We start from the raw sequence: 7,913 nt of genomic DNA on the forward strand, positions 1-7,913 counted from the left end.
AAAGGTAACAAGAAGCTCAAATTTAAAAACAGACGTCATTACATTCCACATAAAAGTCATATTTATAATTTATTCAGAGCCGGCATAGGTCAATTTACATTGGCCTCTTACGCGTCAGTCCCTTTCATCTGGCGCGACTGCCCGCCGTCCTTGAAACGGCCAATCACAGCGCGCTTAACACATTCCCCGCCCGCTCCTCGCACCCCTGGCACTGGTGACTCGTATCGCGAACAAAATATACAAGATTGCTACTCTATAGGAGGTTCTCTGTGGTTCAGACTTTGCCTTAGAAGCTACGTCCACAATCTTATGTCATAAAATTTGTCATAAAATTCATTATAATTATTGCAAAACTCTTTATTGTTCCACCAACATAAAATATACAAGACATCAAACATAAAAGAAAGAAGAAGGAGGAAGTACAAAGGCGAACTTATCCCTGATAGGGATCTCTTCCAGTTATAGAAGCCACTAAGTATTTAGGAGACGTAACTAACAACACGCGATATGAAATTGTTTACGATTCAAGGGAATGACAAAGCAGGAGCACACCTCGGACACTGACGATCAAATATTTTAAAGAGGCGCGTTCCTGCGCACACTGTCTAAGCTCGTGTAGGTGAACGCGTACTATGCTTGTATGAGTGAGATATGACAGGTCGACTGTTCGCGTTTTTGACAGGCGGTAACTGTGAGGTAACCGAGAGGGGGTAGGCGGCACTTTAAGCGGGGAGCGAGAGTGGCCATACTGTACGATAGTACTCTTTATTATACTGTGACAGGAGTGAGGACAAGACGGTGTTGCTACCGTGAACCACAGCCGGAGGCGGTAGGCGGCCAGTGCGGGCGAGCGGCAACACAGCTCACCGAACTATCTTCTGCTATCAAGAAAAAACGACGAAGACGAGCCACTGTAATTTTACTACATGATAACGCTCGACCTCATGTCGCATCTACCGTTCGCCAACAGACTTCCTGTGTTGATTTCGCGGTAAAAAGTAGGGCAGTGTCATCAGCGTAGGAGATGATTTTTCCATTCTGCATTTTTAGATTACAAAGGTCATTTATATACACTAAAAATAAAGTTGCTTATCCAAAGCAACTTTCTTGTGGAATTCCATAATGTTTGCTGTTGAGACTGTTGAGCCCCAACTTTTTAAATTAATACGTACTAAAGAAAGGTTACAAAACCATCCACTAATATAAATAGTTCAAATGGAGCCGGGCATTTTCGCGAAAAAAGATTCAAAAACTTTTTTTCCAAAATAGGTAAATTTTATTATAAATTTAAATAGATATCATACACGAAAGTAAAAACGACAGGGCCCACTGGTGGCCGAGCCGGGAATCGAACCCGGGTCTTCAGCTTACGCGGCTAACGTCCTCACCACTAGACCACCCGCCCGCCCCTTGTGGTGAGTCTAGTGGTGAGGACGTTAGCCGCGTAAGCTGAAGACCGGGGTTCGATTCCCGGCTCGGCCACCAGTGGGCCCTGTCGTTTTTTATTTCGCTCGCGTTAGAAAGAGACAAAAAGTAGCCTATGTCACTCTCCATCCCTTCAACTATCTCCACTTAAAAAATCACGACAATTCGTCACTTCGTTTTGCCGTGAAAGACGGACAAACAAACAGACACACACACACTTTCCCATTTATAATATTAGTATGGATGTATATGGGTCAATTTGTCAAAACTATGGTTCTAAATCATAAGAGATGACAGGCTATATACTAAACTTATTTAGAGACTAGATTTTGCCCGCAGCTTCGCTCGCGTTAGAAAGAGACAAAAAGAAGCCTATGTCACTCTCCATCCCTTCAACTATATCCACTTAAAAAATCACGTCAATTCGTCGCTCCGTCAACAAACAGGCACACACAATTTCCCATTTATAATATTAGTATGGATAAAAAGCCTGTTTTGAGCCTTCTTTTTGTGAGATTTTATTGCCAGTGACCAAAGAGCGGAATTCTTCATAGCAAAAATCAAACTGTCAAAGGGATTGACCTAACTGTTTTATCGACTTATCGATGTTACGGAATAATATCGCATTAGGTATCCATAATCAACTTAAAAGATTATTCTGTAACATTTGACCATTTTGATATGCAACTTGCATCTCCATAATTAAAGTAAATCATTTCAGCGTTATATGTCATTTATGTTACTTGAGTTTTCATGAGTGATTTCCGTGACGGGTTACTAAAATGGTTAATAATTTATTAATATGATTTAATAATTTATTAACCATTTTAGTAACACATTTTAGTAAATAATTTATTAATATGATTTAATAATTTATTAACCATTTTAGTAACACGGCACGGAAATTACTCATAAAAACTCAAGTCGATATCGATAAGTCGATAAAACGGTTAGGTCAATCCCTTTGACAGTTTGATTTTTGCTATGAAGAATTCCGCTCTTTGCTAGTAACTGTACAAGTGTACAACTAGGTGGTAACTTTTGCTTAAAACTGCAGAATGGCAACTCGTACGGATCGTGCATCCAAATATTTATAATTAAGTATTAAAGATGAGACTGGTAGGATTTTAATTCAATTCAAACTTTTAGACGCAAACTAATCATCCCACTAATCGGAATAAACTTTTAATAATATGCTAATGCCCGTGTGGTGACGGGTTAAGAATTTCACCACCCCCTGTCTTCCCGTGGGTGTCGTAGAAGTCGACTGTGGGATTTGGGTGAAATTGTGGCGTAGGCGAGAGGCTGGCAACCTGTCACTGCAATGTCACAATTTTTCGTTTTTCGTTTTCTTTCAACCCCTTAATTGCCAAGAGTGGCACTGAGACTTTAGTAGTTTCATGTGCTCTGCCTACCCCTTTATGGGATACAGGCGTGATTGTATGTATGTATGTATGTAATATGCTAATGTTTCGTATTGTTAAAACATTATAACTTCCAACTAAAAAGTCTGCTAAGTTTTGGAGATTGAACACGTAATATAAAATAAGAAAGATTGATCTACTTTTTAATTTTACATCTTATCGAACATTAATGCTTAGTTAATTTAATTATATAACTTATTTTAGTTTTACATGCCATGTCTGAAATGATAAAACGTCAAAAAAGATTGACATGGGTAGTACTTATACAGTAACTTTGTCGTCTAAAAGTATGGACCAGTATGGTGGAGATAGTTGAAGGGTTGGAGAGTGACATAGGCTACTTTTTATCTCTTTCTAGCGCGAGCGAAGCCGCGGGAAAAAGCTAGTTTAATATAAATGCCATATTTCAGACCTATAAATGTCATATTTCAATTAATTGCCTAATGTAATATTCGAAGTAACTTAGAACCAGTAATGTGGAGCAGAACAAACTAGAAACTTTGTCCCGTCCCGTCTTCGGAATTCCATCGGCGTGTTAGCACTTACGTGGAACTTTGGTGTACAGTCAGCTACAGCAACTACAGTCTTTAGGTCATCATGCTCCTTGCGTTATCCCGGCATATGCAACGGCTCATCGGAGCCTGGGGCTTTGACAACTAATCCCAAGGTTTGGCGTTTTAAGAAAGCGACTGCCACCTGACCTTCCAACCCGAAGGATAACTATGCCTTATTAGAGTTAGTCCGGTTTCTTCGCGATGTTTTCCTTCACCGAAAAGCGACTGGCAAAACACGTAAGGAGGCGAAGTCTCTCCTTAGAGTTGGTTCAATACCGCCTGTGAGTTTGGGATCGTCGACAATTCGTACAGCGCGTCTCTGGATCAAGTCAAAGGGACCAAGCTTGTATCCAGGTGCTCCTGCCCAAAGGATGTAAAGGGTTTAAAAAAAAAACCTAAAACTGTGATACTTATCGCAATGACAGCTTGCTAGTCTAAATAGCCCTCACCATAATCGAATCCAAATCTTAGAGTCGACTTATACGATACCCTCACAAGGAAGAGAAGTGGTGAATTTTGTCAATTTCTCTGGCACAATTTTAGCTGACTGTCCTTATACTATCTACACAGAGTAAATTCACTAAATTTGTGTTGTTCAAGATGGCGTAGTATACCTAAGTTTGAGACCCGATCAATTGAGTTCCCGAATGTATTTACATACAAGGTGAGAGGTGTAATATGATGAAATAACTTACTTGTACTCCTCAAATTATGACATGGCAGTTACAGTCATTTAAATTAAAAAATATATATATTATTTACTCAATCAACAGATCACCGTTTTACAATAGTGAAAAGTACAGTCAAGGGCATAAATATATGTACAACTTTTTCAATACTTTAAGTATATGAAATCATATGGTTGAAAAGACAAAAAGTGTATAGATATTTATGCCCTTGACTTTACCTCTTTTTGAGTAAATGATATTAAGAAAGAACCATAAATGGTTATGTAGATAAGGGAACGAATATACCTACATACATATACAAAATTGTTTTTGTTATGTTATGAACTTTAAACAACTTTTTTTTACAAGACATTAGTGTATCCCGCGTGAAAACTAAAAAAAATGTTATTCCATGTAGGAGTTAAACATGACACTATTTTTAATCCCCGAAGCAAAAACGACGGGCTGTTATAAGATTGACGTGTCTGTCTGTCTGTTTGTCTGTCTGTCTGCCTGTCTGTATGTGGCATCGTAGCTCCAGAACGGATGAACCGATTTAGATTTAGTTTTTTTGTTTGAAAGCTGAGTTAGTCTAAAGTGTTCTTAGTCATCCATACTAATATTATAAATGGGAAAGTGTGTGTCTGTTTGTTTGTCCGTCTTTCACGGCAAAACGGAGCGACGAATTGACGTGATTTTTTAAGTGGAGATAGTTGAATTTCGAACGCACGAATTCAGCGTTCGAAAGTCTGTGGAAAAGGCTTCCCTTTTCCACAGACTTTCGAACGCTGAATTCGTGCGTTCGAAATTCAACTATCTCCACTTAAAAAATCACGTCAATTCGCTGTAAACTTAGTTTGGTATGATTGTTAACCTTCGTTAACAATCATACCAAACTAAGTTTACAGCGATTTCGATAACCTCGTCTATGCCAACGTCTACGCCAACAAAGTGCAAAAATAAAAAATGGAAAAAATGTTTTATTAGGGTACCCCCCCTACATGTAAAGTGGGGGCTGATTTTTTTTTTCATTCCAATCCCAACGTGTGATATATCGTTGGATAGGTATTTAAAAAGGGTGCGTCCCACGAGATATAACGTTAATATATATAATTTCATGTTACTAACGTTCAGCAGCAATAATGAACGTTAGATATAACACCAACATCAATACTTTTGTAAGAAATAACGCTGAATTGCCATAATATTAGTTTCACATAACGTTTTTTAGTATAACGTTTACGTTACTTAATTTCAGTTTATATACCATACACAACGGATACCGCTCACCATGCATAACATTTCTTAATATAATATTTAAATTAGCTAATTTCAGTTTATATACCATACACTAAGTATACCGTCCACCATAAATAACATTACTCAATATAACGATTATATTAGCTTAATATCAGTTTATACACCATACCGTTCTCCATTTATAACATTAAACTGTTGTTAAGAAAGTAGGTTTAGGTTAGGTTAGAACTGCGACCCCCACACAAAACTGTTACTAAGAAAGTAGGTTTAGGTTAGGTTAGAACTGCGACCCCCAAACAAAACTGTTGCTAAGAAAGTAGGTTTAGGTTAGGTTAGAACTGCGACCCCCACCAAAAAACTGTTGCTAAGAAAGTAGGTTTAGGTTAGGTTAGAACTGCGACCCCCATACAAAACTGTTGCTAAGAGAGTAGGTTTAGGTTAGGTTAGAACTGCGACCCCCACACAAAACTGTTGCTAAGAAAGTAGGTTTAGGTTAGGTTAGAACTGCGACCCCCACACAAAACTGTTGCTAAGAAAGTAGGTTTAGGTTAGGTTAGAACTGCGACCCCACACAAAACTGTTGCTAAGAAAGTAGGTTTAGGTTAGGTTAGAACTGCGACCCCCACACAAAACTGTTGCTAAGAAAGTAGGTTTAGGTTAGGTTAGAACTGCGACCCGCACACAAAACTGTTGCTAAGAAAGTGGGTTAAGTTAGGTTATTATGCATTTAAAATCTTACACACAGAATGAACATTACGCCTTTTGATGTTAGATTAATTGAAAAATATATGTTATTAATATTGGGTATCCCAAACGTTATAAACATAGATCTTAGATATTATGAACATTACAACTTTTGATGTTAGAATAATTGATTCATATATGTTATAAACATTAGGTATCCCTGACGTTATATACGTTAATCTTTATATACACTGATATTATAGAGAATAAACATTATCCACTTCGAAATTAGATTATTTGCTATTATCGATTTTGAGCATTATAACCAATGAACGTTATGCTGAACAAGCTAATACAAAGTGAGCGTATATTTTATAAGTAATATACGATACGTTCTTATATCTCGTATTACTTACCCATTTAAAAATGAATAAGAGTTTACTAAGATCGTTTTTTGGTAATATTAATATTTTTATTGCCTGTGTGGTGACGGGTTAAGAATTTCACCACCCCTTTTCTTCCCGTGGGTGTCGTAGAAGGCGACTATGGGATATGGGCAGGGGCGGCTCACTCCGCGATTCTATCGCCGCGCTGCAAGTACATGCTTGCGGCCGCGAGTTCGCGGCCTAATCAGGGGTGGCGCGCGTTCTCACGGAACGCACGTTCGCACGTTCTATTGTTACTTTCCGTCGCGAGTTTTTTTTAAGGTTTTTATGCGATGTCCGCTTGTGGAATGGCTAATAATGCTTAGTTAAATAGATATCATGAATAAAATAAATACCATAGGACATTTTTACACAGATCTACTATTAGTAAGTACCCCGGAAAGGTTCAATAAGGCTTGTGATGTTGGAACTTAAACAAAAATATATAAATACTATAGGTATACCTAGAAAGTACCCAAGACTTGAATATAATAGTATAACATTTTATCTGAGTATTAATTCGTTTTAATCCATAGGCAACCCTATCGCCGGACGCCGCGCACGTGCGGCTCGTTTCTTTGTAAGAATTTTGTAGGCATTTAAAAAGGCGGCATGTCGTGAACATCAAAGCAGTGGGCCTTCTGTACTTGTACTATTATATATTCTGTGATATGGGTTAAATTGTGGCGTAGGCGAGAGGCTGGCAACCTGTCACTGCAATTTCACAGTTTCGTTTTCTTTCGACCCCTTATTTGCCAAGAGTGGCACTGAAGCTTTAGGAGTTTCATGTGCTCTGCCTACCCCTTTATGGGATACAGGCGTGATTGTATGTATGTATGTATGTAATATTTTCGGAAATAATCGCTCCTAAAGGAAAAAAAAAGTGCGTCCCCCCCCTCTAACTTTTGAACCATATGTTTAAAAAATATGAAAAAAATCACAAAAGTAGAACTTTATAAAGACTTTCTAGGAAAATTGTTTTGAATTTCATAGGTTTAGTTGTTTTTGAGAAAAATACGGAAAACTACGGAACCCTACACTGAGCGTGGCCCGACACGCTCTTGGCCGGTTTTTTTAATTTCAAACGCACGAATTCAGCGTTCGAAAGTCTGTGGAAAAGGAAAGGTTAACAATCATACCAAACTAAGTTTACAGCGATTTCGATAACCTCGTCTATGTAAGACACTGAAACCAAAAGCGAGTAAAAGCTATGAGCTATAGGTTACAGAAACGGACAAAAGTCTCTCCCGTGTAAACAAAAGAGACGCGATGATAACACAAGCGAGTTACACCAAACGAAAAAAAAAAAAAAATGAGATGTGGCCATTTATCAGGCACGGGACGACCTGTTTCTGAACGCATCGCCGTGTACCTAACTTCCACACCCACTCGCTTATTTACTTACTTACTTGAATAAACATACTTACAACTAACCACCCTTTAAAAATACCCCGTAGATTTGGCCTTGTGATC

General features: G+C 38.3%; 1 non-coding gene across 1 annotated transcript; it reads right to left on the reverse strand.

Annotated features, from left to right (window-relative positions):
• Positions 1 to 1,333: 1,333 nt before the first annotated feature.
• On the reverse strand, positions 1,334 to 1,405 carry Trnat-cgu. The gene has a single exon. It is a non-coding gene; the product is annotated as a tRNA-Thr (tRNA).
• Between the last annotated feature and the right edge of the window lie 6,508 nt (positions 1,406 to 7,913).

Source organism: Leguminivora glycinivorella, chromosome 17 (genome assembly GCF_023078275.1).
Source record: "Leguminivora glycinivorella isolate SPB_JAAS2020 chromosome 17, LegGlyc_1.1, whole genome shotgun sequence".
Lineage (NCBI taxonomy): Eukaryota > Metazoa > Arthropoda > Insecta > Lepidoptera > Tortricidae > Leguminivora > Leguminivora glycinivorella.